This window comes from Lates calcarifer, linkage group LG23 (genome assembly GCF_001640805.2).
Source record: "Lates calcarifer isolate ASB-BC8 linkage group LG23, TLL_Latcal_v3, whole genome shotgun sequence".
NCBI lineage: Eukaryota > Metazoa > Chordata > Actinopteri > Centropomidae > Lates > Lates calcarifer.
In genome coordinates, this window is record NC_066855.1 from 11,882,861 (window position 1) to 11,909,541 (window position 26,681).

A 26,681-nucleotide genomic window follows, 5' to 3' on the forward strand; every position below is an offset into this window, starting at 1 on the left:
AATGTGCAGGTCCTTCTGTTTTCTGATGCCCCCTCCCCAAAATATCCAACCGACTGCTCTTCTCTCCAAGCCAAAGCCAAACACAGAGGGAGGGAGGGAGAGGGAGAGTTTGGGTGTTTGTTTTTCAGAGGAATGGATTATTTTGTTAGGACCGCTCCTGGGTATTTGATCTGAAAAGCTATTACGATGATTGCGATTAGAATTAATTACATTATGAGCAACAGGAACGGTGAAAGAGGTACTTGACGTGCTTCCTTGTGGAAAGAGGAATCATAAGCACACATGCATCCAATAATTCCTCGAGAGCAGCGAGATGAAATTAATAGTGCCACAAAATTGGCAACCTCAAGGCCATTGCTAATAAATAAAATAATAAAAATTAAACACCCTTACATATATGTGCAGTAAAACCCAAAACAATATTGACATCTCCAGCCTTCTGCGGCAACTCCTCCTCCTCCCACATATCAGTGATCCCTATCTAATAGAAAGGGCCCAGGCCTTGCATGGCTACCATGATGACCCGTGTTCATGAGGAGGTGAGGGCTGATCATTTTGTTCCGATGTAGTGAGCCGTGACAGGCAGCAGTGCGGGAAGGAGGGCGGGCGGGCGGACGGAGAGGGAGGGAGGGGGGGGAGAGGGAGGAGAGGAAGGCCACAGAGGGACCCACCAGAAGCAGCAGCGAGCCAGGCCAGACTGAGGGGACCAGCCTTTCCTGCTGCTTCCTTCCCGTGCTCTTGGCCAGCTGAGCAATCAGGTCACCTCTCTTTCCAGTGTCGCTTCTGGTCAATTGTTCTCCTCCCTCTCTCTCTCTCTCTCTCTCTCTCTCTCTCTCTCTAACTCCCTCCCTCCCTCTCTCCCTCTCTCTTTCTTTTCTCTTTTTCTCTTTCTCTCCCTCCTCTCCTCCCAGTGCCACAGCCTGCAGCTGTTGCGGCTGATGTCATTTTTTGATAGAATTTTGTCTGTGCCTGCTTGTTAGTTGCTGCCTCTAAACAAAATGCAAACATGGCGAGGGCCCATTTAACGCGCTGCGAACATGAGGATGCTTCACGCGGGACGCATGGAGGGAGCAACTACAATGCTGCTTTGCTCTCATGCAAACAAAAGATGATATGCAAACTCAGATTTGTTCTTTCGAGTCCTTCCTGGTATCATTATGAAAAGACACTCCCGTAACTATGCAACAGCACAGCAACAAGATCCTCATTCATGTTAGCACGCTCCCAATGTTTATTCTTGACCCACGCCAGCCAGGACTAAGAAAGAGAACAGGAAGTACACAAACATGCCCTTTTGACCTCCTGCAACCACCATCCAGAGAGTACAACCAGTTCTTCAAGCTAAATATCAGCTCATACTGTAAGCAAAGCTGAACCTATACTGAGCCACATTTACAAAACAATATCAAAGCTTCATCCCGAGGGCATTTCAGGAAAATCCACTGCAGAAACTAATACAGTGCTTGCTTCAAGCTATGAAGAGAGACAGATAGAGGGAGCTGTGATGATACTAGCTGACAGTTAATTCCCAGCTTTGAGCGCAAGATTTACTCCAACATGGCCGTGAAGAAATCTCTCTTTTTAAACGGGTTCCAGGAGAGTTAGCTGGAGACTTTATGTCAGAGACAGATTAGATCACGTCTTGGCTTGTTCAGAGACCACGAATATTTACATTATTGGTTCAAATGGCATCTGAATGAGCACATCGAACCCCCATCAAGGACAGAACAGGGCATGCCTGCAGATTTGGCACATTCTAGTCCCTATAAAGAGATGAACATGATATTCAGCGTCTTGTTTTTTTCCAGGTGTAATGTGTCTTAAAATGAGCAAACTCACAAGATTGAACAGATTCAAGAAATGGCAATCTGGTTAAGCTGAGGAAGAGATAAATAAAGTCTGTATATATGTGTAGCAATGAGACACAACTGTTGTCCTGACCTTGAAATAACTGCCACTTATGAAAAGCTGTTTTGGTATGAGAGACACCGATTATAGCCCATTTCTAGGCCAGCACATAATCAGTGTCCAAGTTCCAAATCAATGACCTACTTTCAAGCACACACACATATCTACTGCAGATACACTGCAGGGCAAACTCTCTTTTACAAGCTTAATGTGTAGAAAGACGGAAATCAAATTGAGCCGACACTTTGTTTTGGTCTGAAAATGTATCCAAGTGTAGATATTTAGAAACCCAAATGAGGGCAGCATGATTTCATAATAGCAGGCAGAGCAGCGGAGGCCCTCCACTGAGCTGCTTGTGTTATTTTGACACTGGCTGGCAGTGAGGGGGGCACCGGGGTCATGAGCGTCAGTGCTTTACTAGTGAGAGTAGATCAGATCTGACCTGGATAAAGTGGAGAAACAGTCGGCGCTGACTTCCACAGCCTCCCCGCGCTGTGAGGAAATGTGAGCGGCGGCTCAGGTTGGCGAGGTCAGGACTGCACAGAGAGCGGCCCCGGCATGCCGGTTCTTAATGCAGGGTGGGCTATTTACAGAAACACCCCACCGCCACTACTCCTGCTCCCTCCTCTCCAACTCGCCTCTACAACCCCCGCGAGCGGATCCACCACCACACACAGCTCCATGTACCATGCAGTCATGCAGACAGATGGAGGGAGACTTTTCAGATCATTCAGCTCCGTCCTCCATAACTGTGGAAATACGTACTTCCCCCGACACAATCTTCTGACTTTATTTTTTAAATGAGATGTTATTTGACCTGTGGGTATAAACATTCAAGATGAGGAAGAGAGGACAGAGAGACTAAGTGCGCTGTCCATACATACACATGCTGCTGTTATGTGGAACCACCCCAGACAGGCTGCAGGCTGATGACAAAGACAGACCGGCAGACATGATTTAATGAATGGAGGACACTGGAGTATATGCGCCTAATATGAGACTTCCAAATTTGACAGGGTCAGTTCACCCAAACAGAAAAACTCTGCTTTGTCACATCAATCACGTGTCCATATGTATATTAAAGAATTTTGGTTTCATTAATTATTAATCATCCATTCTTCCTGACCATACCATACATGAAGAGAGGCCTTCCTCACACATTTCCAGAGGAAGTAATGGAGCACAAAACCCACAATCCTCTCTTCATGCAAAAATGCATTCCACAGTTCAGCTGAATATGAGGCTGATATGAGGTTTCAGCAGTCTGAGTTAGCTAAATCAGGTGAGTGCCTTCCAAAAATTACAGTCTTTCTAGTTCAGTGTCCTTCCCTTTGTGCCTCCCCAGACAGTGTTTCCTTGCAGAGCTGCTGCAGAGGGACAGTGAAACAAAGAGGGAATTTACTACTACAGTAAAACGACTGCAACACTGGAACATATTCCCACTTGATTTTTCCAACTCAGACTACTGAAGCCTCATATTGACTTAACTTAAAGAACCCATTTTAGCATTTCACTCGGACAGCTGAAATTAAAAAAGATCCGAATCAGTGCAGCAAAACCTGCTGCCTGCATTACCCACAATACAACTCAACCATCTAGAGTTTGGTTGAACATCTGGGTGTGTTGTGCTAGTAGCCTCTAATGTAGGCTCAGACTGTTCGAACTGCATTATTATGTGATCTCTTAAGCGGCATAATAAAAACAAGTAACTCCTGAATTTAGCCACTCAGACAGTTTTGGTTTTATTTAGTTTTAATGTGGCCAGTCTCTAAAATTTCAAGCTGCTTTCACCGGAAATATTGTCCCTAACTTTTCCTGTAAGAGTGAGTGAGTGCTGATAGTGAGGTCTGAATCAGCCTGCGTAACCCTGACACTGTTCCTGGAAGGATATCTTACACCAAAATTTAATTCCTTTCTCCTCCATTGTATTGAGTTTGGATGGACATGTCTCAAAACCTTATAAAACCAAAACTGTCTGCATAAACACTAGAGATTAAGTGTGAAAATACAGGATGTTTAAGTGGGTGAAGCAGACGTTTGAAAACAATTCCATGTCACTTTTCAGAAAGGTATGATAGACATGAGATGAGTTCTGCCAGCTGAGTAAAAACATCCAATAACTGCAGGTGTATAGTGTGTAGCTTGGCCTGCTGAACCATTAGGAAGAAGCCTAGGGCTGTTACATATTTTGATGCAATCCTCCATCTCTGTGTATGGTGTTTGAACCTGCTGTTTCTCTAGGGAGCATTGATCCAGTATAATGACTTTTGTGGAAAACGCTCCTTCCACAATGGACAACCTTGTCTTGTGTTATACTTGTTATCAGGTTTAGACAACACAGGAGCAGAATATGAACATGCCAGCGAGTAGAACAATCCTTCTCGTTTTTCTCCTACGAGGTACATCAGGTTTTGTCACTGAATCAGGCCAAAAACCCATTATACTGAGATGGTATATAAACAAATCAATTTTTCATGTTCACGCATGGTTTCACAAAACTATTCCTCCAACCCGGAGAAGTAGGCACGAAATTAGTTTGGCTGAGTGTGGCTGTTAATGCGCTGAATGAGTGGAACCGGTTGGGAAAGTGATGGTGAAATCTGTTTTTGTTTTTTTGTTTTTTAATCAATGAAAAGGTAGACAGAGTTAACTGTTCACAGAGGCTTTATCACTGGAGACTTAAATGAATGACTTCCTCTCTCCCGTGCTTTGCAGGTCTCCAGCGAGGTTAAATGGGTATATCCTGCTGACCCCCCGTTCCCCCATTTCAACCATAAACATGACCTGCTTTGGGTCTCTCACCGCAGCAGAGCGGAGCGGTCAACTCAAGGAATAAAAGTTCAAGGAAGCACAAGATACTGAGGCTGTAGTTTTCTAGCATTTTGGTCCAAATTGTGAGAAGAGTGGGACCTGAGCTATATCAAGCAATTAAAAAAATATTTGGAAACTACAAAAAGCAAACTGGCACACGAGTAGGGAAATCATCTGGAAGCAAGACAACAGCATGTGAAGAGCCACTGTCCTGCCCAGGGCATTGTGGTCTGACAAAGACCTCAAAGCTGTGTTTCTGGTAAAAAAGCAGAACAAATGGGGATTACAATATTTGAGGAAATAGAGTCTTTCAGTTGACCTACATCTCCCACAGAGACTCGAAATTATAATCCCAGCATACATGTTCAGCTATTGAATTTTTTAGATTCTGTATCAACACCATGAAATTGTGTTAGATGGCAACTAAATGGGTAAAGAAAAAAAAAGGGGGGGGGGGGGGGGATTAGCGGCAAGAGATGCTGACAGCACTTAATGCATCTGGAGGTTGAAATGTGGGCTGACAGCTAGTGATCTCAGTTCATTTAATTTTATTCCAACCTGACAGTTTCTTATCCAAACAGTTGTGTTTTACAGTATGTATATCAACACTTTCTATAGGTGACAACAGGAAGCTAAAACATGTAAGAAGAATCCACTTAAGGCTGTGAGCTTAAAAAATAAGCCTGAGACACATTAAATCATTCTTTACCATTTAGCAGCCGCCTCTAAGGTTTTGATTAGAGTATTCATTGAACCTTGCACTTTAACACTCGGAATCAATTAGATGAACCACTGTGCACAAACACACACATTTCAACTGGTTAAATTGAATAATGATTTAATGCATGGCCATCCTCTGGCAAAGTCCAGCACAATAATCATAGTAGCTCACAAACAGCATCCATTAATGGCTCCAGTGATGGTGATGTATTTGCTAAAAGTATGTTTTTTAGTGATCTAAATTCATAAGAAGTGAAGCTTTCTCTCCCCAGCGCACAGTTTGGAGTACAGTTTGTTGCAAACAGATTTCTTGATGAGTATGAGAAGACAAAAAACGAGAAGTGCAAAATAAAGTCACACTTCCTTCTGTCGTTCTTTTCTATTCTAAGACAAAGGAGTAACCACAAGCGGGAAGCAGTTTCAAACAGTTATTCCACTTACAACTGCAACAAAATCAATGAATGATTTAGTGAATCTTATTTTGAAAAAGCTTGAAAATGAATTTTTTGTGAGTAACAATTTAAAATTTCCTAGCATTGGGTTTATAAACATTAATCTATTGTCTTTTATTTTATATGTATGTTATATGTTATAAGTTTTATTTTTTAATCCTTACCTAACCAGGAAAGGCTACACTACTTGAGATTAAAATCTCCTTTTTAAATACAGACCATTTCAACAATGAATTAAGCCAGTTGCCAAAAAAAAAGATGCAAAAAAAGCTGATCAACACATTATTATTATAGACTATTTCAATAGAACCTCCAGTGTGCGCACGTGTGTATGACAGAGAGAGAGAGAGAGAAAGACAGAGAGGGAAAGACCGTGTACGTACTGTATGTTTACGAAGCCTCAGGAAATACCAGGACAGACACGCTGACTCTCCAGCACTTCAAGCCCATGTGACTGGAAACACACAGGCCAGATTGTTTGCATGTTTGCTCGGGGGTGGGGGTGGAGGGAGGGTGGCGATAAGAACATTTGGTTAGAGAGAGAAATATCAAAGCTGAGCTGAACATCTGAATCTGGCCTGCCACTGGGAGGTGTGGTCCAGTTTGGCTGCTTATCTCTAGCTAAACTTTTGTTTTTGAGTTATCAGCCGTCCTGTTAATTTGCATGATGACTCTTTGCGTTTGTGTCCCTGTAGCAATCCGGCGCAACTAGCCTCCGTTGGCTTCCTCCTCTCATTACATTAGCATAATGCAGATGCAACCAGAGTCAGTAACCTTGCTGTTGCTCAGCACTATTTCCAGCAAATACACACGATAGCTGTGAGAGCTGCAGCGCTTGACAGTTTTTCTTTACTAACCTACTTTTCTTGTTACATGCCTCTTACATCAATTCATCAATACATCTATTTATGTACTGTGCATATATTCTTATTCTAATAAGCAAGAGAAAGGTATTTACGAAAATTTTACAGATGCACAGACTCACATTTGAACTTTTGAAAATATACTAAACTTTGAACTGACGCTGGATCGGCGCATTTGACACAAACTTTTTCAGCTTAAAGTCAGGCTTCCAGCCATATTTTTGACTTTTTGGTCTCTAACTTGAACAAATTTTCTCCAGTGATTGGTGCGCCTGAGTAAGAACTACAACAACCCTGACAGAAACAAATCTGAGTAAATAAAGTGTAAGTTTTTGTCGGCTGAACGACCATTGTGTTAAAAGCTATTATCCATAGCCCTTTTTCCTGACTAATGCAAAAACATTTTCAATTCATCTATGTGTTGTCCTGTCTCACAAAAGATTAGTGGGAACCCGACCACTGATCATTATAAAACTCTGCCTTTTCCTCAAGCTGTAGAAGGCTAAACAGTGGTGGCAGAGATGTAAATATTTTGAGGAAAAGCTCTAATCTGTTACCTCTTCATTTCCTCATATAATAAATATTTAAGCAAATCTCATTACCACAGGTTTATGCAGTTTGAAACAGAACGTTCCAGATCGCACAGAATAAGAGACAAGGTAGGCATAAAGATGAGTAAGACTCCAGGTGATGAATGTGCGAAACAAAACAGAAAAGAAAAATGTGGTTGCTGCCATAAAATGCTCTCGCCCATCGTCTGGCTGGACTTTTGTGCATTTTCTGCACAAAAGCACATCACTATTAAACTCTCACAAAGATGCCATTATAAATGTCATTACATACGGTGTCTAGCAAAAGGTATGAGCAGCCAGTCTGAATAATTAAATCCTGCTGTTCGTGCTGTGGGGACTGTTCTGATCAGAGCTCAACCTGGTAACACGCTCTGTTATGATTGGCTGAAGCAAGGTCAATGTCTTAAGAGACCTCGCTCTAATATCCAGCAGCAATTAGTGGCTGCTGAGCGGGTGTTGCACATGTTATTATGTGATAGGGGAGTGAGAGTGACCGCAGGTGGAGATTTAATGTCATGTTTCTGCATGCTGTTGCCAAACAAAATGGTTTTTACTGGAGCACAAACACAACTGGTTGTTCACTGGTGATCACATGGCTAAATTCAAAAAGTGTTTCAAAAAGAAGCAGGGTTGCAAAAAACAGACAAATTTCTATCATTTTTGTCAAACTACTAAACATTATGAACACTATATAGCGGTCATTTGTCGACTTTCTTAAACCATGTAGGGAATGTTATTCCATGGCATGAGAGCCTTGTCGTTATCTGTGTTCAATTTGATTTTAGTCTGCTCAGATATATCAGCACTTCTTTGAGCTTTTATGAAATCTCAGCAGCTGAGGTTCCCTTTAGTTTTAATGTTAAAATGTTAAAAGTTAAAATGTGACACAAAATGTAGTCCATGTAAATGTTTCTTCATTGTTTTTACTGTGGTGAAAAAACACTCTATGAAAATCTGAAAATGAATTGCAGTAATAACACTGACTGCTGTCGTGGTACCTCAAAAACCTTCAAATGTAAGGGTGCATTATTCAGACTAGAGTGGTTAAAATTTCATTGCTCTGCAAGGGATGATCAGTGGATCTTACAGGTTGAAGGTGGAAACTATCTGGAGTTGGGTAATGGGGATGTAATGCCGGTGCATGTCAGGTGAAAAGACACTGCTCGTGACAAACTGGCAGTCCACATCCCCCCTCCACAGGGACGACAGTGTGAGTTAGCCCTGGCAAGGAACTGACCACTCCCACACGAACGAAAAGGAGGAACAATGCAGAAACATACACAGTCATAAGAAAAGACCACTGTCTCCATCTAAACACAGAGGCAATAAAAGGAGTCAAACATCAAATTTCCAGTAAAACGGCTGAGAGACAGACACTGAACAAGCTCGGCATGTACTCCCCATGAGTCAATCCATTGTGAGGCGCACAACACACAAGTCAAGTTCCCAGTGAATCAGAGCAGTCAGCTGCCATCCACCACCTCAAGGCACAGGGCCAGTCTAGCACAGGACCACAGACATGTGACCCAGCTGTCTCACACAACCACTCGCACAACTACCATTACTGTACCGCGCCTCACCCGGACAGAGACATTGACAGTGAGCTCTCACAGATAGGTCTCTCTAATGTATAAATTTCAAAGCATGTTTGAACAAGTTCTCTGAGTTTATCCAGCTCAGATAGATAATATACTGCTATGACATAGTAGGAACGGAGGTAGCAGGTGTTTGTAAATATATAGATGACTGTGACTTGTGATTTACAGCCCACTGTCAGGGGGGAGGGCAGCGACATCAATACTGCAGCACGAGTTTGTCTGAGGCCTAGCTGAGGACACCAAAATAACACTCCACTTCTGGCCCCCCCACCCCCTCCACTGACAGCGATACATAGCGCTACACGTGCAGCTGTCTAAATATTACTTCTCCCTTCTTCTCATCTTCATCTTGCCATTCCTCTGCTCCTCGTTCGCCTTTTCTGTCCCTAGGGCGGGCTCGCGGCCGCCGAGCAGGATGAGTTCAGGAGGGGCAACTGTTCAACCGGCGCAACTGGGGATGTCCACATTTGGTGCACGCGTTGTCATGTTAAGAGTCGGAGGCAGAGCAGACGAGGGCTGGGAATAACTCACGTTCTACTGTCCAGCTTTGCGCTATAACCAGCCGCACACCTGTGGTACCAATTACCAAACCACAATTAGATTATTCCAAATGTAAATAATATTTTCTACAAGGCTCTGCGGCAGGGAGTGCTTATTTTGTGAGCTGGAGTCATCACTAAATCACTGTATGCAATTACGCTTTTAATGCAATTTATATAAGAAGCTAGACTAACGCTAATCTCATAAAAGGACAAACAGAGCCATTAAAAGTCTTCTGCTCTTTACTTCATTACTGGCTCAGCTTGCTCTCCTTATGCAAAGAGTCCCCAGGTGCATGAATGTTTCATGGCCACCCTGCTGCCTGCTTCCCTCTGCTCAGATTGAGCCTTTCTCCCTCCTCCCTGAGGAAGCTCAAACTCCGCTGTCAATTGCACTCGCTTACACTCTGCTACCGTCATCATCAGCCATTAGTGGTGGGGGGGCACATAAGACAGCTGTTTTGCCCTGATGACTCAATCATCCCCTTCAGTGGGATTAGCATCAGTATCATCATCCTCATCACCGCCTTTGATCCCAAAAAAATTACCAAACAAGTCTGAAATTGATGACTATCAGCCTGTCTGCCACGAATTCCTGAGCGCTCAAAAAGATCTGACTTCATTGTGTGATGCTCAATCGTGCTGCAGAGCTTGAGGAGATAAATTTGTAATATCCACCATATTTTATATCAAAGCCTTTGAAAAAGCCAAAGGAACAAATTATTAATTTCACAGTTTGTCAAGGTGACAAAATGCTGTAAATACCGAAATATCTGTTTTTCTTAATTCTCCATGGCTAAATATCTAAGAGCTGTGGATCAATTTCAGATCCTTTTACTGATGTAAAACTACTCAGGCATAATTAAATATTTGACATGCAAAATCCTGCTAAGGTATGTGTAGCAGGCTGAGGTGATGCTAACTTTAAGGGAATAGTTTGACATTTTTGGGAGATATGCTTATTCGCTCTCTTCCCAAGAGTTACAACTCTGAAGTTGACAACTCTCATATCAGTCTGTTCAATATAAGGCTGAGGCTTGACAAACTTCAACGAGCAAGTAGGATCTGAGCTTATATTTATCTCATGCTGTAAATACATCTTCAAACTGGGCCACTTGAATGGCAGTCAGATCAGCTGATGCGCTAATTCAAGGCCCTGCAGTGCTGCCACTATCATCATTTCATTAGCTTTACACAGACATATTACAAATAGAACATTTAGCAGAAGCTGTGTGTGGAGTCGAGTCAAGCTCGCCGGGTCTTGGTTACATTTGGAACAAGAATGTACCAACCTAATGAGACCACAGTAACTGCTTTCACTGACAAAGAGAAATGCAATTATATAGCAGCATTAGGCAGAAGAAAGGCCTGTTAATGCGGTTGTATTTCAAGAAGCAGCATTGAGGTAGACCATTCACAAGCCAACAGCATCTCAATGCCAAGTGTTCTTAAAACATATTAAGCCATGCCATTAATTAATCTGTTGGCTTATGAAGCGTGGCTTATTCAGGCCATTCATCATGAACAGGAAATTGTCAGGTTATATGAGGATGGCATGTCAAAGGGATATCAGCTTCAATATTGCATTAAAGGGAGCAAGCATTACTCCATGTGCTCAATACTCTTTGTTTTGTTTGCAGTGTCTTTGTTTGAGCAGAGCACAGGGACGTTAAGGAGAGACACATGAGATGTAAAGGAGGCTCAGAGATTCAACAGGGTCAAAGGACAGTGAGGAAGTTCATCTCAGAGCCAAGTGCTGCTTAATGGCTTCCTCCTGCTGTATGTCAACTCAGACCGTCAGTGCGGGCTGAGGAGAACATCTGTCCCAAATACACAGACACTTTGTACCACCGCTGTCACTCTGTCGATCAAACATGTTCTGGCATGTCACTGACTATCACCAGCGGTTGCGACTGCTTTCCGAGGACGCGTGCGCCTGCGATGGCTCAGGGTGCACGGGCGCGTGCGTCTACATTTGTGTGTGTCTATGGGAAAATGGGGATGACGCCACATCTATTTTTAGTCCAGTACACTGAGTTCTGCCTCTGTGTTATGCTGCTCTGTTCCTAGGACAGGCGACCAGGTCATCAGCAGCAGTGGAGAGCACCGGGATTGGCTCCAGCTCCTGGCTCTGCTCCCCTGACCCCGGCCCTCCAGCTCCTACATCAGTGGGAGAGACTTACAAGATTCCTGGGCGTCGGTTAGGGGGGGAGGCTATCTGCAAAAAAGAGACACTTTCTTGACGGATGCCATGTTCATCCACCTCTTTCTCTCTCTTTGGTGACTAATGGGCTGATAATTCAGCTGTCATCCTGGCACGTTATCTCGCACTTTCTCATGGGAAGAATACCACCCTAGAACATCTCCGCCACAGTCTCAGCCCTGAATAAGATATAGCCGAGATTCCCAAAGCTGGATCACGGCTAGAAGAAAACAAGTTGGGATCAGATGAAAAATCCTCAGCATTAAGCACAGTGGAAAACCCCAAAAGACAAGATGGAGACGTTTTGAGGAGGGCAACCTGGCTCAAGTGCCTTTCCTGTCATGCCCAGTTAGTCACCCAGTAGTGAACAGCAAAATCATCTTTACACTCATCTGATGCATGTCGATGATGAACCTTGGAGTTAATAGTCATGCTGACACAAAAGCTTCAAGGGGAAAATCCTTAGATTTCTCTTCACCATTGAGATACCATCAGTATGTGTCGTTCTATTGATTCCCCAGGGTTGTGCAATTGTTATCCAGTTAAGTGAATTCCTGCTTTTCAGAGAATGTTTTTGGACATTCACACGATATGAATATGATCCGTTTACATCCAGCTGCTGATAATAAGGGGAGTGAGAATTCGCACTATAACTGCAACACAATGTCTGCTGCACTGCACTCTAATTACTGAAGATAGTGTTTGTATAGAAACAACATTTTCAGTCTAGTAAGAGAACCTTTCTCTTAGAGTCTCCTGGAATTAAAATAGTTTTTTTTTTTTTTTACCTCCCTGAAGAGAGCTCACTGTTGGTACTGATTATTAAGATAACAACAAGAAAAATCTTCTATCACTGTCTCTGGCAGCTGCACTGAGAGTATCCTGGTATCATGTCACATCTTGTAAGTTTGGCCAGTTATCTACAGGAATAAAATGCACTGACAGACAACAGAATGGCCCAAATATGCACAGTATAGTATCTTGCCAATGGCTGATTTTCTGCTGATTTTAACTCAACTTAACATGATGTGGCATGCAAACACTACAGTGAAATGATGTATAAAGAATGAGATATAGATTACATGAATTAATGTAAGACATTCTTAAAGAAAGCAAGGAGCTTACATATACTTTTTGGCTTATCTAAAATAAACATAGATGGAGGGGTTAAATAGCATGTTTTCCCATTCTCTACTGCACTTACATTCTTTATTTCAAACAAAACATGGTGTTTGTCCCCTAAACAATTATAATTACAAAGATTACAGATCTTATTTTTCCTTTCCAGGCCCTTTTATCTTCCACCAACTTTGGGGAATGACCCTGAAGTTACAGATAGTGAGTCTGTAATTTCTGTCTTCATGCAGTAAACACAAGTTTGATTCCTGTTGAAACTGTATGAGATGATACGCTGAATGTTGGGTGTTCTGTTTGCTCCACAAGCCTCACCAAAGTAATGGCAAAGTTAACTCACTAATCTGGGAGCTCATAAAACCAATTCTTCATCCTCGTTCTATATTATGATACACTTGGGTTCTTTCCCTTTAAACACCTGCTTCTAGAAACACCCATGTGTAGACACTACAACAGCCTCATCGTGCTTATCAGTTTAACAGCTTGTCGTGCAGACCACTGTGTGTCCGGGTTGAATGATAAACTCTCACTTCTCTCCTTTGTACTTGTTTAATAAAAGTACTTCCACTTGACTCAACAGTGGTCGGTCGAACAAGGGAGTTGTGATTGTGCCCGTGTGTGGAGCTGCTACAAAATTAAGCTCTGTTTTATCAAAATGTCTCTCTGTTATTATATTCAACAGAAATCTCTTCAGAACAAGAGTTCACTCCAACAAGTGATAATAATCCCTCTAATAGGCTTGAATGTTTTGAAACCCGGGAGTTAAGTGGCAGCCTCTGCTCTCTTTGTTTGCCTGCACATGGGAGGTGGACATGTGTGCAGAGCCAGGCCCTCTATCCTTCCTGTTCAGTTACCAGAGGCCTCGCACTTATCAGTTCCAGATCTCACAAGAACAGAGAGAAAGAGAGACCACTGACAGGAAAGGGACCCCCCCCCCCCCCTTCCTTTAGCGAGGTTAACAGAATGTCTGCACCCCTCACATTTCACAGAGGAAAGCAATTATTCATTAGAGCTTATACTGGTGAGCAAAGACCAACCTGGCAACCTTCAGATATCAACCCACAGAAATAAAACAAAACTATTTTGTGCTGCAAGAACTAGTCGATTCATTGATTTGTTGAAAATACCTCACCAACAATTCTGATTATTGCTTGAGTCATTTGTGTAGAAAAATGTGCTGTTTGAACAGTGCAAGCAATCTGAAGGTGTTCCCTTGTGTTCGACAAACACGTGATGGTTTGTTTTTACTATTTTCTGACATCTTATAGACTAAAAAAATCCTAATAAGTAAGAAAAAAATCATTAGTCTCATTTAAGTTCTGGAGACTGTATTTGGCTATCAATCGGAGAGGTTACACTTCTCTATTTGAGACTGTTGCCATTTCCCTTCACTGCAGCCTTTCCATCAAACCCAGCTATATTTTCCCTCCATAAAGGCAACCTCACATCGACCGTAAGAGGAAAAAAAATCTGTCATTGAGAGTGAGAGAGTGGGAGAGAGAGCTGACTGTGAAGCACTCATGTCGTGTCCCTGTTCGTGTCATATTCCCCCTCGTTTCACTTGCTCCTACTGTCTACCTCGCCTGACATTTCCACAATAATCACTTTGGTCTATCCCACTCAGCTGTGTGGCAGGCAGATGTTTGTCAGGGCACTGTATTCCTCAGCATTCACACTGCTCTAATCAAGATTAACCACTCTTATCTTTTCAGAGTGTGTGTGTGTGTGTGTGTGTGTGTGTGTGTGTGGTGTGTGTGCGTGGGTGTGTGTGTGTGTGTGTGTGTGGATGCTGGATGTCCCAATTCCTAATCCATGAAGCCATAGCTGTATTGTATAATACAGTGGTCAAACCAATTACATTTCCTTTCCATGACATAATTCTCTGTTTTAATGGAACATACACTGAGCTACATATTGGAAAAGGATGAACTACTGGCTTGCTGGTGATGCGGATAGTCATGACCTTCTTTATACATGTGTGCACATTTGTCAGACTGGATATGGACTTGGATGCTGGCAAAAAAAAAAAAAAAAAACTCTAAACAGACGCAACATCTCAGCACTTTACTCAGAGCCCCCCAGGAGCTGCTGATGAAATCAACATGCTGTGTGAGGTGAGCTGACCCTGGCCACACACAAACTGCTGCCATCACATGTTTACCAAAGACACTCGAGCACAGTGGAGGACAGAGCGTGTCCGAGCAAACAAAGTTGTGGCCTTTAAATCACTGTAGCGACAGGGGGAGGCTGATATCTGTTTCCAGTAACAAGCTTTGTTTGATTCCAGCTGTGGCTTAACATCTTTTCCAGAAATATTTCAGTCAAAGCGACATCTCAGTTAATTAGGAAGTGTCCTTACAGAGCCTGGGAAGTCTCAGGGATTAAAAAAATGACTGTGCACACGGATAACTCATTTGTGCTCACAAATGATTTACCTCTTGCGAACAAATTAGTCATTCCTGCTCTCAAATTTACAGAATATAAAAAGGTAAACAATATTGTTTTCATTGCTGTAACACAGGCAGACTCGCAGGACAAGTTTGTTAATTAGTGTACAAGTATGGTGCAGTTTACTCCCCCATTAGCATTTTGTTCTCAGGACTGTACATCTAAAAAGGGCTACTGATGTTCTGAAAGCTAGTTAGCTTGCTAACTATCAGTGAACTATCACTGAGCTTGCTAACTATCAGTAAGCAAGCTCATTAGCTTCGTTGCTAAAGTAGCAATAAGTTTTTTCACAACACAGGTTTTTCACAAGATAAACCGTCACCTCCTGTGTGTCTAAAAGCTGTTTCTCTCTAGTGGAGCAGCTTATGCTGACAGAAGAGGTTTAAGTAAAAAGTTGAACAGAGCTAATAGGCAATGATAGCTTCCTCCATTGTGGACTCTCTGGCCTGCTCCTAACTGTCACAATGGCTTGCTACTGGTCAATAGCACAAGTTTGCCAGTTGAAAGTGAATTCAATTTTGCTGCATACTTTCTAACTGTGCCTTCACACAGTGATACACAGTGGTAAGTTACAACTGCAAATAACTGATAGCAAATAAATGTAGCAAACACAGCTTCTAGTCTGTTGCTAACGTTCTGACTGTTCCTCAGTACCTAAATAAGCTTAACAACCTGTTAAGTTCCTACCGCTGGAGAAACACTCATTTGAGAGCATCAATTTCTAATTTGTGACGCAGAATTTAAAATAGTTTTTACTCCTGATATGTCTGCTGGACTCTGTAGGTTCCAACAGACACAGAAGAAACAAAAATGACTCACCTATGTTGACTTCAATCCTCGATTCTTCACCACAAAAGACCCCCCCACCCATTCACACACCAGGAGGAGAAACACTCCAGCACCTCACGTCTTCTGCCCCTGGGAGAAATCAGAGGTAGAAAAAGAAAATACATCAATCACCACTGCATTATCCACCAATCTCCAAACACTGAATTATTACATTTGCACCCCCCCCCCCCGAAAATCAAGCCCACTCAGTGATTTCACTGCTCGCAGAATTCCTTTGGGCTCTGAGTGGCTTCCATCTGCGCCTTGCTGAACGTGATACACTTCTTCCCTGCACGGATAAGCTCCTTCACGCCCTCATGCCCATGAAGGACGAATGAAAAGAGCAGCCGATACTTCACATCAGTATGGCATCATAAACATCCACCACAGAGTAATCCACCACAGAGTTAAGTTCACTGTCGTGGCACATTCACAATTCACTCCTGATTGACAGATAAGCCTATTAAGAAAGGCCTTCACCATAGTTTAGCACTTAACTCAGCTGGCGGGGCTTGTGTGTATGTCCATTGACATCTGGACTCCTCAAAATGACCACATTAGTTATTTGTGAAGTTCAAAACGTGATAATCAACGTGTAGAAAAGCATTACATATAAACCAGGTAAAGACTTAATGCAATAACCCAGAATATGATAGAGCACTAAAACGTTTTAAACGATGATTTGAAATAGAAAATGTGATTTATCTTTCAGTTAACAATCATGTCTTATCTATGTTTGCAAGACTTAATTTTCTTTATTGAATTAATCATTGTAATTATGAGCATAATAACCATAGGCTGGATTCTAGCATGTGTTATCCTTTCCATAAATAATGTGTGCCTCTGCTGGTATCTCACAGAAAATAAGCAAATAAAACATGCTTTGAATATTAACATTTAGAACTATGTCAACACCTGAATGAACAGATGAGTGTCTAACCTCTATGTGTAGAATCTGAGAACATCTGAGTGTTGCAACTTTATTTTGTAGTTTTACAAGACCTCAGATATCAAGAAAAAAGTCAAATGTGGATTTTTAAAGACATTATTTAGGTCTTTATGGGAGGGTCAGTAATATGTCAGCTAAATTAAAGTCCTCAGCCCCTCTTTGAATGAAGGGTCTAGGTTAAAGCAGTGCTCCTAGATAGTCATCTTTTAAGGTAGCAAGCTACTTGGCATAAACAAATTATCAGTGTCTGTGTCCTCAAAGCAATTTTCCTTTAACTCTCCTCCTCTCTTTTGTTCCAAGGGCACGACACTAATTTTCATGATGTCAAAGAAAAAGTTGGAGGGCATCAGCAATATTTTTTTCCCCACTCCTCAAATGTTTAACTATGAAATTTCAAGGGGCTGAATGGAATGGTAGAAGAAAAGACTGAAAATGTCTTCGGGGTGTTTGCTCTAGCTCTGTGAATATATGTGTGGAGAGTGTGAGTATGTATGTAGCGAATGTAATTTTTCACACCCTTCCTCCCCTCCTTTATAACCTCTACCATAAAGTCTATGGCTGTATCCTGTTAGAGTATCATTTTCATCAGGCGTCTGCTTGGTGACACACAGCATGCTAGCCATTTCTGTCCCCAACGAGAACGCCCCTGGCTTCTCCTAAGCTCATGCTTTGGTTGACAGGACAAGGCTAATGCTCCAAATATAAAAACTGTCTAACCACAAGGTGTATTTTCACATTCAGCAGGAGAAGGCAGTCCCTTGTGCCTTGCACTTTTTTAATCCTCTTTTTTTTATCATTGGAAGATTTTTCAGGCAGCATTTCTCCCCTGTTGGAAGTGCCGCTCTCTGAAAAGAGAAAGTGGAGGAGAGCTGGGGGGCTGAATGGGTTTGGGAGAGAGGAGGAGGAGGAGGGGCTGACGCTGGGTGCCTCCTTTTTAAAGCCAGATTCTCCCCAGATACCTCTGTGCTATTCATCAACAGCTTTTCCAGGGCTGTGAAAAATCAATGTGCTCTGCACTGCAAACAGTTCATAATGACGGGGGATGGAGGAAAAAAAAGCTCAACTGCAACAGAATTGATTTGTTTAAGTACAATAACACGGCTCTGCACCGCGGTGAGAAGGAGGCTCGAGCGCCCAGACAAAGACTGACTGGCAGTATGAAACCACAAGCAGTAATTGATAAACTGCTGGCAAAGTGCAAATCTGAAATACAGAAGCCTGTTATCTAATTAAAGGAGTTTTTCTCTGAATTACCACCTGACAGAGGAAAATACACTTTGAGTCTCAAGTGACTGCATATCCTCTCTAAGACAGAGTAAACCTTGAATAAAGAGTCTTTAAAACCATAATACATTACTCTGAAACTGAGATCTGAGGTGTTCTTTTTTTCTCAAGTGCGTATTACAAGTTTATTCAGAGTAACTGCATAAATGATTTGTTTCAACATTAGTTTAAAAAATACAGGAGAGTATTTGAGTTGCAAAATTATAAAGCAAAAAAGTTCCAAATTATTACATTTGAGAAGCTGGAACCAGTGAATATTTGGCACTTTTGAGTTGATTCATGACCACAGTTGATACATTTTCTGTAAATCGACTTATTGATGCAATGACACACACGCACAAAAATCTAATCCACACCATATTCACACACACATCTGCTCTAATCATGCGTGCAGCTCATGCACACACATTGTTTGTGCTTTTGGCAGAGAGTCACTTCATCCCAAGCCAATTCAAAGCACATGCAGAGAGGGTTTGATGTTGCATAAAGCCAAGTCATCAGAATGTTTAAAAGATGACACCAGGCTTCTCCTAGAGAGGAAAAAAAAAATGTTCACAAGGTGAGATTTTAAACCTCCTGATACTGCAAAAAACAGGATCCCGGAGTAAATTGTGTCAAGACAGGCCGGCACAATAAAACATTTCTCCCTGCCTCTTTTAAGCCAACCACAGAGGTGCATTTATCATTGTTATTATTCCTTCAGAGAGGCCCTCCCAGGTTTAATTGGATCCTCATGGAGTCAAAATCCCCTCTGTCGCTGCAGCCACAGGAGCTGGACAGACTCATTCCTTCCCACTCGGCAGCGGTTTTTACCGTCTGCTTGAACAGTCGCACAGCGCAAAGTGGCCACGAGACCCGCTGGGGAGTCAGACGGGGTGGCGGGAGCCGGACACCACCCGCAAAGCCCCGAACAATGGCACGAGAGAGGCACCTGGGGAGAAGCTCTCACCTGGCTCTGCTCTCAACGCTGTGGGGAAAGCTCTTGAGAACCACAGGCTGTCCATCCACCCAGCCAGCTCTCAGGGGCTATTATTCCCAGTAGGCTGCATTTGCATATTAACTGGTAAATACAGTAGGTTTTGAATGCATGTGAACAAATGGAACAGGAAAAGGATTAAAGAGGTTTTTTGGCCTCTGTGAAAAAGGGAAACAATGTGCTAAGGTAATGAAATGGCTGAGAAACATAAATATGCAGTACTACGAGCTGATGAATATTCTGAGTTGAATTAATAATGACAGGATGATACTTCCTCAGAAACTTCAAATGACCTCCAAAAAATCTTGCAGAGTTTTTCTTTTCTTTCTTTTCCTTTTTTTTTTTACCACATTGCTTCTGACAGATATGCAGCAATGATTAGAAGTTTAAAAAGCAGGCAAAAACAGAGAACTGCATGGAAAGGAAGTTTTAATCACACCATTACCGTACATTCTCAGTAAATACCAAGCTCTGAAACTTTTGACCTCCCATTCACCTCCCTCGGTAGTGCTCCACTTCCACTTGGTGCTACCTTGGCACAGAAATCACAGCTCCTCCTTCGGGCTGCTTCCTGTTGTTGATATGCTCAAGACATGCAAGATCAACCAAGATACGCATCTCTGCTTTTCAAAAGACACCCGACAAAGACACTTGAAGTCAAAAGGAGGAGCCCTGGAACAGCAAACGCAGGGATGACAATCTAGCCGCTTGTAATGATTTTCAGCAGAGAGGCAGGATTTCATTTTAAGAGGATGATACTGTGTGGAAACACGCTGGTAATCATCTCGCCTCACAGTCAGTCTGTTTACGTATACACCAATAATGTGATTATAGACAAATTAATTAGGGGCATACTCTGACTTCTGCAACTGTCATCTAACACTTTAATTGGGTTATTTTAGTGAAATTAAGTTCAAAAGCCGATAAGTCATCAATCTTTCAAATGACATGCTAATTATTATGTTCACTATAGATTAATCTGTTAACTGCTTTTTGTATAATTCAGTGACTGTAAATGTCAAAGTAAAGCAGGTCATAATCGCACATGTAAATACTGTCATTGGAATATTGTGTAAAAAACATTCACTATTCAATTACTTTTTGTGTGGTTTAAACCTGAAGATGACTTGTGACCTGCAGAGCACCAAATTGATGTTTACTGGGATTTAGTCACATGCCCACTGGTGGTGGAAGAAAATGCATTTTGGGGGCAAAAGCAAAAATACTTTCATGTAACTTAATTATTAAACAAAGTCAAGAAACCCTTTCATCAAGTATTATTATAGAAATTTATAGCATTAAGGTTATAAATACTGACTGACACCCAAATCCAGGTTAACAGAGGAGGGACTGAACATGTTCTCCACAGACATGCTACTACTCTCAGAGGACATCTATATGCGGTGATTATATTAGATGGAGTCACATGTTACAGCGTCTCGAGATAACTTCTGTTGTGAATTGGCGCTATATAAATAAAATTTGACTTGACTTGACTTGACATGTTGTTGGCCAAAGCCATAAACATGAAGTGTATCACTGCAGTGAATGAGTGCTGTAGTGATGATTACAGGTTTGGAGATAATGGTTTTTTAGCGTGATACATTTAGAGAGCATGAGACACCAGCTCAGTTAGCTCCCCAATCTTCACCCTCTACTGATTAACACAAATGCCGGCGCCTGGTTAAACACCGCTGCTGTAATTGTGTAGAGCCTCACAAACACAAACACACATACACATAACCTATACAACACACACAGGCAAACACACTTCAGTACAAACCAGTGCAGCGGTATACATGTTGTGTGCCACCAGATCAGCATCACAGCAACTACCAATTACGTGTCTTATTTATGCAAATGCAGGTAATTTACTTCCTGCTGCGCATTACTTCCCAACATGTTTGCTCTCTAGCATCAGTTGTTTGTAGTGTGGATCACCTAAACAAGTGGAACAATTGAATGAAATGATTCCACAAAGGTTACTCTATCAATTGTGAATCATTTTAAAGATTAATTTAAAGCTTTCTAACAACTTAGGCTTTGATTTTGTATTTTTGGCTGTTGTTTTTATCAGTTAAGATATTACTGTACTTACCAAAAATGACTGCAAAATGAAAGTCTGGTCATACCAGTCACAGAATATGCAGTGCTAAAGGCTTGGTAAGCTGGTGAGCTAATGGCTAATATGCTAGCCACTCAGGAGCAGGCTCATGCATTTCAGTTAGAATATCTCCAGACTTCTTTCCTTTTGCTCTTAACTGTGCTGTTTACTCTCACTGGCATTTGTTATGCGCGGCGCGCGCGCATACACACACACACACACACACACACACACACACATACATACATACATGTATATACACACATATAGTTCAATAAAGAAATTGAGAAGAGTGGAGAAGTTTTCCTCGTCCTCACAAAATATGCAGTGCTACAGGCTTGCCAAGCTAGCTGGTGAGCTAACGCCTAACATGCTAGCCACTCAGGAGCAGGCTCATCCATTTTAGTCAAAATAGCTTCAAACTTCTTTTTGTTTGCTCTTTAGTGTGCTTTTCACTCCCACAAGATTGTTATATCATTCAGTAAAGAAATACTGAAGGGTTGGAAAAAAGCTCTCTGTGCAAGATAGCTAACTTATTATTAAAACTGACAAGAATCATGGCCAAAATCATGAAAATAAGGGCAAAGCAGACGTTGCTTTAAATATCTAGGTTTTTTCCTACTTAAAATCATTGAGCCAATGCTTATGCGAGTCTTACGTGAATTGATGTCTTCAATATTATTTCTCCTACTCCTCCTCTTCTCTCTACAGTATATCTTGTTTCAAAAGTGAGAGCAGCCCAAGAGGGCGCCTGTATTTTTCTTCCTTTGTTTCCAGTCTTTCCCTATCAGAGCGAGAAGGTGGTAGCAACTCCCACGAGGGAGATAGAGATAGAGGTGTAGGCTGCTGGCAGTGCGCTAAAGCAAAGAAATGCTGCACCGTCTGACCACAGACATAAAAATGATGCCCCCTACCTCCCATACTCTGTCCTGCTCCATCTGCAAAGCAAATCGCATGCCCTCCAGCCAGAGATTCCTCTTTGGTCACCTGGCTGTTCTCACTGTTTCACTGGCCCCAGGAACAGAGGAGGGTTTACCAGAGGTGAGAGACTTCATAGTGATAAAGGAGACAAGCAAGACAGAGAAACAGAGGGCAGATCCTCCAGCCAACTGCAAAGGAGAGGTGGGTGTAATGACGCCTGATCTGTCACAAGAAAGAACCACAGACCTGTATTTGCATTTTCAGCCCCTTTCTTCATCACCCTCCCCTTATCTTTTCTTCCTCCCTCTCATAATAAGGAGAAAAGAAAAAGCAATGAGAAGGAAGAAAGAGGGGGAGCGGACATATACACAGAGGAATCCAGGGAGGGGAAAGAGAGCACATTACTATTGGGAGGGGAAAAAATGATTAAAGGCTGAGATGAACACAATCTGCTGGTTCCAGAGGAAAGAGGAAGGAATTTCCAGAGCCAATAAGTGAAGCATCACGGGGAGACCTGCCTCTCCCTGCTATTCAACCATGACCATGCTGGCTGAAGCACATTTCCTACATCCGCTCTTTTATGTACATAGAGTCATTAGTGGATCTAGAATACTGTTTTTTAAAACACTGGCACCTATTTAAAGGAAATACCACAGATTTTTTATAGAATTGTCCATGTGGGATTCCTCAGGATTGTGATTGTTGCAGCTAACCAGGTATAACAGCGTTAAGATGACTCAGTTGCAGAAGACTCTCAAGGCAAAAGGGAGAAGAGAAAGAAAAACAGCAACATCAATAATGAAGTGAAGGAGATGGGGGGAAGAAAACAAAGCCGTTCATAACAAATGAGAAAACAGGCAGAGCGTCTCATTGCGAGAGCGCTAACGACAATCAATTAGCAATTGCTCATGATCTTGGGTGCGTCGGAGTATAAGGTGTCTTAATGAGTCCCATTTCCATTAGCTGCTCGACTCGAGAGGCATAAGGAGGAGGCTGCTCCCACCAGCTCCTCCATCTCAATGCCTAATGACTGCGAGAGTGGATTACTCCATCAATTCCCCGCTTCTCTTTGTTTATCCCCTGCGTAAATAATGGTCAACCATTACAATGCATTAAGCGGGCCACTCTACGCAGAGCGAATGAGAGGGGAGAAAGAGGAGCACAAGTGCGCCGACGGCATCCTCCAGTGATCTCCAGGAAATCGGCTAATACCGGCCATGTGGTGGCAGGGAGGCAGGAGGGGTGCAGGGAGGGGTAACAAGAATCTGGTGCAAGACAAATATCTGGTTGGATTTTTTACTGGGGGGTCAGGTTGGCAAGTATAGGTGGGAAGAAAAGGAAAAAAACACCGCATCTAGTCAATCATGTTCAACAATATCACTCAAAATCTGCCTCTAACCCTGGAGCCTTTCAAAGAATCCTAGAAAGTTTGGGAAGGATAAGCAAAAGAAACTATGCAGCATTATTTGCTAACTACTAAAGCAGAAATTAATATTAATATGCAAAAGGGTTTAGTTCCTGTGGCTCCCTGAAATATTAACTTAAAAAGGGCCCAAAGGGACTATTTTTTTTGTAGAAAGTAGTTCCAGTGAAAAGTGTGCCTAAAGAAATCTCTGCAACCTGGGCAAATAAAAACACAGGTCTGCATGGATACCACTAGAGGTAAATTTTTCATTGTGTAATTTGGGTGAACTGATATTTTAAGGAGGTCACTGGCACTTCTCAGTTTCTTTTTTCATGAATAGCATCAGTGAAGTGAAGATGGATCTGAGTCTTATGTAATTAACAATACATAGAAGACTTTATTTCTGTCATGTGAGGGTATATTGTACCTCTGGTGTCGCAGTGCATTCACGCTGGATTGTGCCAATCAATATTTCACCCAAGGCTCCATCACTCCCTTTCTATTTTCCTCTCTCTTTCTGGCACTCCCTGGTTTCACTCTTGTGTCACAGCACCGGACAGGATAAAAATTAAACGCATCAGCAGAAAAACACACAAGTGGAAATGATCTCGCCGCTCCGGCCGCTCGGGTCATGAATTCAGCTAACTGTGCTTATCACAGGCTGCTGCTATTAGTCTTAATAGCTGCGGTGACAACCCGCCTTGAGAGAAGATGGGCTCTGCTTCCCGGGGCTCACCACAGACAGGTGATTCTCATCCGCGGTCTCTTCATGTGTCATAGCGAAGGCAATACTGGCTGAGAAATGTCTGGCGGCTTATTGGAGCAAAACATCAGAACCTGACGGGCCACTGCAGACAGCGGAGCCATATGTTCTTACACACTCAGCATCAATCAAGGACAAATTAAGAATTCAATCAAACGATGATCACGTTCAAACTGTTCCGTGGTTTTTATGTTGAATTATGAAGGCTTGTACAGACCCAAAATAAACACAAAGCTTTGTGCAAATTCCATTCATTCATTTGAAATCTGAAAGGTGTCACTGACAGCAACAAACTTACAGAAAATTATCATCTAAGTCTGCAGTTCCTCTCCACTCTTCAAACATTTTAACTTCTTTCAGTTCATTGTTTTGGTTGACGCTACTGTTTTGGTTCATTTTCCCAGCTCTCAGCTGTCATTTCTTGTCACAGCAGACAGCTTCTATTCAACAACAATGTTCCAATTAACCAAGTATATTCTGCCTGCCCAGATGTTAATGACTAGCTAGTGAACATAATGGTAAATGTAGCACTTAAAAAGACACATACCTCCCTCAGGTGTGGGTGGAGACCAAATCAGAGCTTAAAGAGCCAAAAGAGTAAATATTCAACTTACATCCGACCATTACTATAAAACACACCTCAAAATAAATCATAAAATTGTTCTGTGTCTGCTACATGTATAAACAAGCAAAAACTATACAACTAGAACATGTCAAAAAATTACTGCAGGTTTAATTTCACAAAGAGAAAACTTGTAGCTTGCTTTTGTTGAAAACTTAAAACTCTGTGATGAGATGTTTCTTGTGAAATGTTCAACAAGCTGTTCATCACTTATGATTCTACCAAGAAAGTTCAAGTTTCATGTCCATCTAAGTCTTAGAAGTGCTCCAACTGCCAGTCACATAACACTGCCTATAGAGAAAAGGCTTTCACTCCTACAACCTTGGCCAGCATGAATAACTCCATCACAATTGTCCAGTGGACATTCAAACAACAAATACAGCTCTTTTCTTGTAGTTAGTAGCATCAAGCACAGATCCGTAGCTTTCAATGCAAGCACAATCTTTTTTTTTTTGCTCAATGTGAAAGCGCTCCATGACTACAGCATATGAGCGAGTATTTCCAGGGTCAAGAAGTGTATGTGGCATAAGCATGAATGTCTCGGTGAGAAAAACGATTTTTTTCTCTCTGAACTAAAGGTTACTTGCTGTAGCCTGTCGAGGAGCCGTGCTGCGCTGCCATTGAATGGGACACGCAGCCTGGCAGGGCTGAAGAGACGGAGCGGCAAAGTGAAAGTGTTTAGTTTGGTACCTCTCAAAGTAAAAACCACATGAAAGAAGCACATACAATCAGCTCACATAAGAGAAGTCAGCCTGCATCAACACCACAATACAACAGAAAAGCCACTGAGCAGACCAAGATCACTCACTGCCCCTTAACGTGAGGCCAGAAAAAAAAAAAAAAAAATCACTGTTTGGGAAAACAAATGTCAGGACATCTTTTCAGCCAGAATGCTTTCCCACGAGCCAGAGGAATCTTCAGCCACTCCACTCCTCCACAAAAGACTGAGCTTGTGACTGGGACCATGTCAACATGATCCTCCATTTAGACAGGGGGAGGGAGGAATTACTTTGATCCACTTTGAGGCATGTCTTCCTTTACTGTCGAGAGCCGGTTAGGGTTTACAGCAGAAGAGGAGACACTTGTGCTTTTGCTCTATGGCAAATCTCAGGCAAACTATTCGCCACTGGGGCACTTAAAGCTCAAATAAGATGAATGTGTTATCTAATTATGGCAAGTTTGAAGGATTCAATGTTGTTGTAACTTCCAAACCACAAAGAGAACCACAAAGAAGTAGCAGAACTCTCTGCGACCTCTTATCGTCGCCGTGAAATGACACTCTATTTTACAAACATGACAAAGTGCAGTGATACTGGGCTGAACAGGCTGCAGCTGCAGATCTGAGTGTAGAACAATGGGAGTCTGTGCTGATTTCTGGCCTGAACAATGGCAGGATGACATGGAGCTTGACAGACTCAGAGAGAGCAGCAGGATCTACACTACAGACAGGAGAGGCAGCTTCACAGAGCAACAACACTGCCAAAAAACATCTCTGCGTCTTCCTTTTTCCTCTTCCAGAATCTTTTATGTGTTTTGGCACCTCTGGCACTCATAACTCAAAAGTGAACAGTCAAAACTCTG

The 26,681-nt window shown here is 42.3% G+C and overlaps 1 protein-coding gene across 1 annotated transcript in view; it reads right to left on the reverse strand.

The window, feature by feature from the left end:
• Positions 1-26,681, reverse strand: part of LOC108899030 (zinc finger MIZ domain-containing protein 1) — a 109,611-nt gene that overhangs the window by 64,006 nt on the left and 18,924 nt on the right. The window contains exon 2 of the mRNA XM_018699251.2: positions 16,068-16,166. The gene's annotated coding sequence lies outside the window, so the exon portion shown is untranslated. The remainder of the gene's footprint in view (positions 1-16,067; positions 16,167-26,681) is intronic.